Below are 9,727 nucleotides of genomic sequence, written 5' to 3' on the forward strand. Positions count from 1 at the left end.
AGGCCAAACGAACCTTGAAAAATTCATTCCCATTTCTTCCATGGGACCTAAGCATGCAATGAAGGACACAGATTTGATTTTTCGGCCAATTTGTATGCACCGGAGCATGTGCATGTAGTTTAATTTTGAATTGTGCACCTGAAATGGCAAGAAAGCCAGTTTAATGTATGAAATGTACAAACGAACCCTGGATAATTCCAATTCTTTTACGACACACATACAGTTGCATGTTCACTGCAGATAAACGGTCTAGCAATTCAAACACCGTCCATTGCCGTTGTGACCCCATTTTGTAATTCAAATCAAGTAGATCCCACACAGTTTATTCTCACCTACCGTGTGAGATGTAGTACAAAATATCTTGGAGCACCGTCGGTGTATAGTACGCCTATGGCTTACGCGAGAAGGTGTGTCGGCTACAGTCCACAGCCGGCGTGTCAAGCACACTAGCTCGCTCCCCCCAAACTCCCGCATGTGCATCCCTCGCAATCTCGAAAATATCTACCGCTTGGAAGGTTTTAATGTTTGATAGCACACGATTAGTATGTGCGGACCATGTGCGATGTATGTTACTCCCGCTCTGCTTCAGTCCCTTGATTCAAATTTTCAGTAGCCCCGACATTTTACTCCCGCCTACGCATCCCTCGCAATCTCAAAAATATTTGCTCGCCCTTGATCCAAATTTTCAGTAGCCCTGCCTTGTTACTCCTGCCAAGTAAAATTTTCAGTTGCGGCAGTATTTCCTCAAACATAACCTCCGCTCACACAAACACACACAACCCTCAAACCATTGGTAGGTCGCCGCCATCGCCGCCATCGCCGGTACCTCCATCTTCAACCTCTACCTGTGTGCAGGGGAGCTCGAGTAGCCAATGGACAAAAAGAGGTTTATCACAGCCTTTTCGCCCGCGCCGGCGAGGTGGCCGCCGAGGTGTCCCCGTCGTCCTCAACGGGCCCGATCCGCCGTCATCCACTACAAGAAATATGTCAACTTGTGACCACCACTATTGGTCACTGAATGGTCACAAATTTTCATTTGTGACCTTTTTGTGACCAAAAACATAAGGTCAAAAGCTGGCCATCATAAACTGACATTAGCGACCTTTCTTATGGAATGGTCGAAGACGTTTATGACCAAAATACGTCTACTGTGGCGTTTTGGTCGCTGGCAACCTCCCCAGGCCACGTAGGCATCCAGCGTGGCAAGCTGATGTGGCACAAGATTCAGCCCGGTCCAATTCGGTTTTCTACATGGGCCTAGCCCAACAATTCGGCCTTTTTACTCTATATTTTCTCTATCAATTTTCTCTAGCTACATGGGCCTGGCCCAACAATTTGGCCTTTTTATTTCTAGATGCGGCCTTTTATAGCGTATCATCTTTTACTTTTTGCTATTTTATTTTCCACTGTTTTACATTTGTCCCAAATATCATAATATCATACACTGGTCCCACACGTCAGAAATTTCAAATGTGCTCAAATTATTTTGATAAGTGGGTCGCATGAGTCATGTTTTCATTGCACACATTTTCAAATCACATACATAATTACTATTTCATATGAAACAGGAATTGTAATTCTAAAACATACATGAAATTCACAGAGAGAAGATACATTAAATCACATACATAATTACTATTTTATTCACAAACAGAGAGAAGATACATTAAATTCCCAGATAACCCATCTATTATTACATAATTTGCTATATAAGAATGTCTTGGAGCTTCTTTGAACATCTTTCGTCTTGAATTTACTCAAAATATCTGCCAACAAGAAAACAGAACAGCAAGGATAGGGTGAATAACAACAACAACAACAACAACAACAACAACAACAACAGGGGGTGCTATTTAGTAGTAAGATCAAGTCTGGAATGTAAGAATGCTTTGTTGTAATTGATAACTAAAATCTACAACAGCTCAAAGTGGCAGTAGCTAAAACACAATATCAGAAAAAGCATATAATTGATGTGACATAACAAACTAGACAACCAAGAAATTGATGTGACATAGCTAGTTTCCAGCAATATCCAACGACAAATTGATGTCACATATATGTATCTATCATGCAAACAGCGGATGTACTGTACTGATAACATTAGACTAGAAATAAGAGCCTCAGAGATCTTGGTGGTTAAGATCATCAAGTGGGATAAACCCATTAAGAGTAGCAAATATTTTGATAACATCACAGGCTCTGTTTGGCATGCAGAAAATTAATCAGTTGAAGCAGAGGCGATGTTTGGCATCACTGCATTTTACAGTTCCAAAACAGACAGACAGAGTCAGGAATCGGCAGCAAAGCAAGTATATGTATATAGGAATCTCTACTTGGAACCTAGAGTAAGAAGCACGGCTAGAAGAGCCCAAGAATTAATTAATCATGTGTTATTCTTTAACTGGAATGTACGTGCATCATCAACAGAGAGGTGTGAGCTCTGGACTTAATTGGTTGTGAGAATGGACTGGACTGTTCCAAATACGTGCATCATCATCAGTTCTGTGAAGCAAATCTACATATCATATTTCTAGAATGGGCGCACCCAGTTGCTCACAAGTAGATTCAAACCCAACTTGTAATGCAATGATGTTTCTTGAACAGTATTACTATAGTTACCTAAATTTCCATGGGAATACTGACAGCAGAAATAGGGGAACGAGAAGTAAGTTAAATTAGAGCTAGCAGTTCCAAACAATCACTAAAAACAGCAGCAAAAGCAGACACAGATGCCCGCCAGAGACATTCCCACAGGCAAAGCAAGCACCTTAAGCCCTCTCGCCACGGATCCTCGAAGAGACCCAACAGGTAGGCCTCTGCAGCCTCCTGAAGGGCCAGCACCGCATGGCTCTGGAAGCGGAGGTCAGTCTACACAGACAGAACAAGATGGTGCTTTTAGTTTACTTGATTCATCATACTATAAGAGTTGACACAACAGGAGCATCACAATGTAGTGCACAAGTTTATTGATCACCTTGAAGTCCTGGGCAATCTCCCTAACAAGCCTCTGGAATGGAAGCTTCCTGATGAGCAGCTCCGTGCTCTTCTGGTACTTGCGGATCTCACTGCAAAGTCAAGCACAAAATTTACTCATTTGAGAATACTTCAAAACAAAACTATAACACATGCTAGAATAGGTTGGAAGATTTTACAAACCGAAGAGCAACAGTTCCAGGGCGGTAACAGTAAGGCTTCTTCACTCCTCCAGTTGTGGGAGCAGACTTACGGGCAGCCTGTCAAAAAGCAAAGTAGAGCACATGGTCAAATTAACAATAATACCATGATAGTCCATATACATCAGTAGGATATCTGGTCATAAGCTTGCAATGAAGGTTGAGGTTCAAATTATACCCAGTTCAATTTACATAAACCATAAATAAAGACATGGCATAACAGGTGATATGACTCAGGTCCCTCCTGGGCTCCAATCGGTTTCTCTTCCTGGACTTTTCCATTCCAATCAGGGCTTCTATTTCCTGTGGGTCATACTCTACTTCCTCTGTCGGGAATTCTACTAGATCCCCGTTCAAACAATTTTGGGAGATGTGTCCTTCTTCTCCACATGAATAGCAAGACTTAGTGCAGGGTTTACTCGGGTCTTCTTTAGGTGTGTCCTCCATATCTTCCTTTATCATGGGTTCTTCTAAAATTTCCATAAGGGCTCCTTTCATTACTTCTTTCTTCTGCTGGATGGTTCGTTGTACCATGGGGTAAATGTGACCCTGAGCAGGGTAGTGGATAGTCCCTTCACACAAGAAACAAGTAATCTGCCTAGTTGGGCATTCTTCAACTGGGCGACTTCCTTCACAACTAGGGCATTCATCCTTGTGTTCTTTATGAGTGTGTCATATTCCTCCACAAATCTTGCATGCACAAGGTTTCTTCATATCCTTTCCATAAGGGTTCAACTTCTTGGACACAAGCCGAGGCTTTGGCATAGTCAACTTAAATTCTTTCCAAGTGGTTACTCCTTGCCATCCATTGATTGTTTGGTACATCCTCCACCAAGTAGCAGCACCTCTTTCAAAGCACTGAAGATCATGCTGGGTCATATCCTTTCCGACTATAAGTTTATTCTTCATGTGATCCTCCATGTTCTGAATCCATTGGTCCGTCTCCAATTGACTCATTGGTCCAGAAAATATAAGCTCATCTTCATTCATCCTCTATAGGGTCCATGGGTTTGGGGTGAGATAAGAGAGATAGAGAGGGATTCACACAATGCAAACAACAGTTTTGAAAAGACGGATTTTTTATTGTGGCTGTCAAAAAAAAACATCAAACAAATGACAGCTCACAATCATCGCATCTAACATAGGGATAGAACTTGGGTTTGGTCTTCTAAAGGTCAATAAATCTTCAACGTCTCCAAACTCTTTAAGCCTTGTTCATGCCTCCAATGGCTTCTTCCGATCATGCTTGTCTTTCTCAAGTTCTTTTGCCAGATCAACTCTGTTGACGCGAAGTCTCTCATGACGTCCTTTAATATTCTGGAGTTGCGTTCCAAACGTCTGGTTTCAACATCCTTCGCATGAACCATGGTCCTACTGTCCTTCAGTTCCTGAAAATCTCCGGTATCTCGAGGTTGTAGCTCCTCCAGCTTGGCTACTTTCAGCTTTTGGTTCCTGAGTTCTTCACGAAATACTCCAAATCCTGGTGATACACCGGCTAAGGTTAAAAGTTCATCTTACTAATAGGTGCTCCATCAGCCTTCTTCCATCAAATCCATTCTGAAGAAATGCATCCTTAACTCAGCACGGTGACAATAGCATCAGCGGGCGATAATACCATCGATAGTCATGTTTCTGCTCTTGTCATTTCCATGAGCTATCTCTCCGTAGTTGATATCTCCTGCCTTAGGGTCCTATTGACAAAACTTCGAGTTCTCATGCTCCTTGTTTCAGTCTTTCTCTTGATCTCGGGTATTGAAAACTTCCATAGTCTGCCAAGTTCCATAAGGGTAGCCTTCCTAGGTCATACAAATCTAGGAATTCTTCAGAGCCTTCAAATTCTACTTGTCTTCGGTCTTCAACCTTTGTAGTTTCCATTATTCAGATGCACGGAAAATACTCTTCATTCCGAAGTGGTCTTAGTTGTCTGATATCTTGTACTTCTTGGAGTGGTCTCATCAGTCGAATCTTCGTGTGGTCAAAAGGAAAAAAGGGGGTATGGTCTCACTAAAAGGGAATATTTGAATAAGCTCAGAAGAGAAGAGAGGTAAAAGGTCTTTTTGAAAGGGAAAGTTGTAGAGAAAAATCTTTGCTATGGGCTTTCCAGTTTCTAGGGTCACGTCCTACAGTCAACATGTGCTCTGATACCATCTTGTAGCGACCCGACCCGAATGGATCAAGTCTCTGTTCTTAAGTGTCATCCCTGGATCGGTATGCTGACACACAAAGTACTCGAGGATTTATAACAGAGGCAAATCACATGTATAAGTAACGTAAATACTGTTACCTCAATCCAAATAGCGGAAGTAACAAGGTTGTGGATTCCCATCAACACCAACGGCAAAGTTGAGTGTAGAAATCATAACCCTAACATATCACTTACTCGTTGTAAGAAATCCTGCAACATGAGACGTTGCAGCCACAAAGGGTCAGTACATTGAATGTACTAGCAAATTCGCACCAGAGGATAATGATGAATAAAGGCTATCACTACATGCATATTTGGCTGGTGGAAAGGCTCTAGGGTTATAAGGTTTTTCCGAAAAGCCAATTTTTCCCTACTACAAAGGAATAAATTTTATTTAACTATCATGGTGGTTGTTGAACATTGAGAATGGTTGACAGCATTCTAAATCCCAATTAAGTAACATCATTAAAACCCAACAAAATTAATTTAAAGTAACATGATGAGATTCACATGATAATCCAGGTACTAGATACTCAAGATCTCCATAACCAGGGACACAACTAATCATGATTAGTTTATACACTCTGCAGAGGTTTGCGCACTTTTTCCCACAAGACTCGATCTCCTCCGTTGGATTTCTCGCACTACATGGTGTTTGAGAAACGAATGACCAAGACATAGTCTTTCAGAAGCGCTAGCACCTTACGATGGGTAGACCGTTACACCTACTTTCCCCTACATCTGCTAGTCTACCACTGTAAGAGTTCGCACGACTTAGTCAACTATGCTAGAGCCCATAGTAGCTTGTGGCTGCACACGGAAGTTTCTAGTATGAATAATCTCATGATCCCTTTGAGCCTGGGTGGCGGTCCAAAAAAATAGGCAATCCTGGTCTACCCAGGTGCCTAAACAGGCAATCCTGGAATACCCAGGTACCTCAATCCACCCAGATGTGTGTTTAAGTTGCCACCTTAAGTAAACCATTAATTGACAATCTCACATCTGTCATGAATACTCTCAAAACCTAATCCACGTCTACGAGCATAGCATGGCACTATAAGCATAATGTAATAGTAACTCCCAAGGGTTTGATAATAAACAGGTAATAGGTACTACCTCAACTACTTCCCATCCCACAATTTAATTAGATCCTAATCATGCAATGTTGGAGGTTTGATCTAATGCAATAAAAACTGGGTATGAAAGAGGTATGATCAAAGTGTGAACTTGCCTACAATGTTGATGAAGATGATTCACACTCAAAAATCTTGATAGCTCTACTCGTCACACTCCGGTCAATCTATCGTAATCAAGCAATAGTAACCACACATAAGCAATCACTCAAAGGACCAGAAAGAACGAAGAAGACGATTCGGAAAACATCAAAACCAAGAAAATAACTCTTGCAACATAAAACAATTTCTAACAGTACCAAAATTATGTGAATTTGGCCTTATCAGAATGTTTAGGTCAAGAGCTTCGATTTGCAAAAAGAATCAACTGAAACGGAGTTACGGATAAAAAGATATGGTCAAAAGAAGTTTGAATATGAATCTGAACAAAATTCAAAATTTGAAAATTTCAAAAAGTTGATGTAACAGGTTCACTGGATAGGTGAAAACAAGACGAAGCTATAGGCGTTGGTTTTATCTAATTTGGATAAACGAGTGAAAAGTTATGGCTATTTGAAAAATCAGGTCCAAGCTGTTTTACGAAAGAAAAAATAGCTACGGTTAAGGTCTAACGTATAAATATGTAGACTAATTGATAATATAATTATTCTATCGTATTAGTCTAAAAATAACAAACTATGTAAGTATATGAAGAAAAAAAGAAAGAAAGATACCTTTATAAGGCAGAGAAAAGACAATTTTGGAGAGAGGAGACAATTTCCAGAAGTCGCGCCGGAGAGGAGAAAAATATTTTTCTTAAATGGATCTAGTGAAACCAAAATATTGATTTAACCCGAATCGGATGATTTTTGGAGGCTCTATGGGTCTATATTTATTGGTGGAAAAGAGGCTTAGGGGTCAAAGGTTAAGCAATGTGGGACTAAACGTAGACGAAAATATACGAAACAGAGAAGAAAAGAGGCGGATGGGCCTAAAGGCCTTCGGCCGGCCGCGCGCATGCTGCCGTGCATTTTTTTTACAAAATTCAGCCTAAGAAAAGAAAAAAAGGCTGGCTGGGCCTACCCTATTTAAGAGAAAAAAAACAATGGGGCGCCAAAAGCTACTATACGGCGCATGTAGGCGACAAATAAATATGGGCCGCACGTACAGTTTTTAAAAAATAGAAACAGAAGGAAAACCGAATAACAAAATAAAATAAATTTTTTATATAGGCATATAATATACCAAAATTTCAGAGAAAGATTTTCTACAAGATGAACATTTTCCTAGCATTAAATAAAATTCACACAAATTTAGATAATTCAAAGAGTGCTACTGGTCTAATAAAATCCAACAAAAATCATTTTAAAAATATCAAAATGATTTCAAATTTATTTCTCTCCAATTTTTTGTTGTAGAGAATCATGTTACCCTAATTTCCATATATTTTATTTTTGGAGGAAAATAATTTGAATAAAACTCAAATAAATCCAAATTGAAAATAAATTCAAAAGAACTTTGAATTTAATTCTTTGAAACTCCCAACTCATATTTCATATAATTTGAAGAAGTCATTTTATCTTCTCTCATGAAAATCATTGAGCTACATGAAGTTTATGAATTGAAATATTTCCAAATGAAATTCAATTATTTTCAAATACCCTTTCATTTAATTTAAATGGAAGAAGTCATATCATCTTCGCTCAAGGGTTTTGTATTTGAAAAGAATTTGAATTCATGGAGATCAGAAAGCAAATATGAAAGTTTGGGAAAGTCCTTTTATTCCCTCTCATTTAACTTTCAAAAAGTTTTGAATTTCACTCAATCAATCACACAACAATCGAACAAACAATCAACCTATCTATTTATTATAACATTCCAAAATTTAGAATTTTGGGATGTTACACAAGTATAGGGGATCGCAACAGTTTTTGAGGGTAGAGTATTCAACCCAAATTTATTGATTCGACAGAAGGGGAGCCAAAGAATATTCTCAAGTATTAGCAGCTGAGTTGTCAATTCAACCACACCTGGAAACTTAATATCTACAGCAAAATATTTAGTAGCAAAGTAATATCATAGTAGTGGTAACGGTAGCAAAAGGTAATGATAGAAAAAGTCATGTTCTTGGTATTTTGTAGTGATGATAGCAGTAGCAACGGAAAAGTAAATGGGCGAAGAACAATATATGGAAAGCTCGTAGGCAATGGATCGGTGATGGAGAATTATGTCGGACGTGTTTCATCATGTAACAGTCATAACCTAGGGTGACACAGAACTAGCTCCAATTCATCAATGTAATGTAGGCATGTATTCCGAATATAGTCATACGTGCTTATAAAAAATTACTTGCATGACATCTTTTGTCCTACCCTCCCGTAGCAGCGGGGTCCTAATGGAAACTAAGGGATATTAAGGCCTCCTTTTAGTAGAGTACCGGAACAAAGCATTAACACATAGTGAATACATGAACTCCTCAAACTACGGTCATCACCAGTAAGCATCCCGATTATTGTCACTTCGGGGTTAACGGATCATAACACATAATAGGTGACTATAGACTTGCAAGATAGGATCAAGAACTCTCATGTATTGATGAAAACATAATAGGTTCAGATCTGAAATCATGGCACTTGATGACCCACAAGTATAGGGGGTCTATCGTAGTCCTTTCGATAAGTAAGAGTGTCGAACCCAATGAGGAGCAGAAGGAAATGATAAGCGGTTTTCAGCAAGGTATTCTCTGCAAGTACTGAAATAAGTGGTAACAGATAGTTTTGTGATAAGATAATTTGTAACGAGAAACAAGTAACAAAAGTAAATAAAGTGCAGCAAGGTGGCCCAATCCTTTTTGTAGCAAAGGACAAGCCTGGACAAACTCTTATATAAGGAAAAGCGCTCCCGAGGACACATGGGAATATCGTCAAGCTAGTTTTCATCATGTTCATATGATTCGCGTTCGGTACTTTGATAATTTGACATGTGGGTGGACCAGTGCTTGGGTGTTGTTTTTACTTGAACAAGCATCCCACTTATGATTAACCTCTATTGCAAGCATCCTCAACTACAACAAAAGTATTAAGGTAAACCTAACCATAGCATGAAACATATGGATCCAAATCAGCCCCTTACGAAGCAACGCATAAACTAGGGTTTAAGATTTTGTCACTCTAGCAACCCATCATCTACTTATTACTTCCCAATGCCTTCCTCTAGGCCCAAATAATGGTGAAGTGTTATGTAGTCGATGTTCACAT

At 39.5% G+C, this 9,727-nt stretch overlaps 1 long non-coding RNA gene and 1 other non-coding gene across 2 annotated transcripts; both read right to left on the bottom strand.

Annotated features, from left to right (window-relative positions):
- Positions 1-2,116: 2,116 nt before the first annotated feature.
- On the bottom strand, positions 2,117-2,199 carry LOC119359887. Its single transcript, XR_005172718.1, has one exon. It is a non-coding gene; the product is annotated as a small nucleolar RNA SNORD24 (small nucleolar RNA).
- Positions 2,200-2,788: 589 nt separating this feature from the next.
- Positions 2,789-3,202, bottom strand: LOC119359346. Its single transcript, XR_005172482.1, has 3 exons — positions 3,157-3,202; positions 2,975-3,065; positions 2,789-2,868 (listed from the first exon to the last, which is right to left on the bottom strand). It is a non-coding gene; the product is annotated as an uncharacterized LOC119359346 (long non-coding RNA).
- Between the last annotated feature and the right edge of the window lie 6,525 nt (positions 3,203-9,727).

Source organism: Triticum dicoccoides, chromosome 2A (assembly GCF_002162155.2).
Source record: "Triticum dicoccoides isolate Atlit2015 ecotype Zavitan chromosome 2A, WEW_v2.0, whole genome shotgun sequence".
NCBI classification, from domain to species: domain Eukaryota; kingdom Viridiplantae; phylum Streptophyta; class Magnoliopsida; order Poales; family Poaceae; genus Triticum; species Triticum dicoccoides.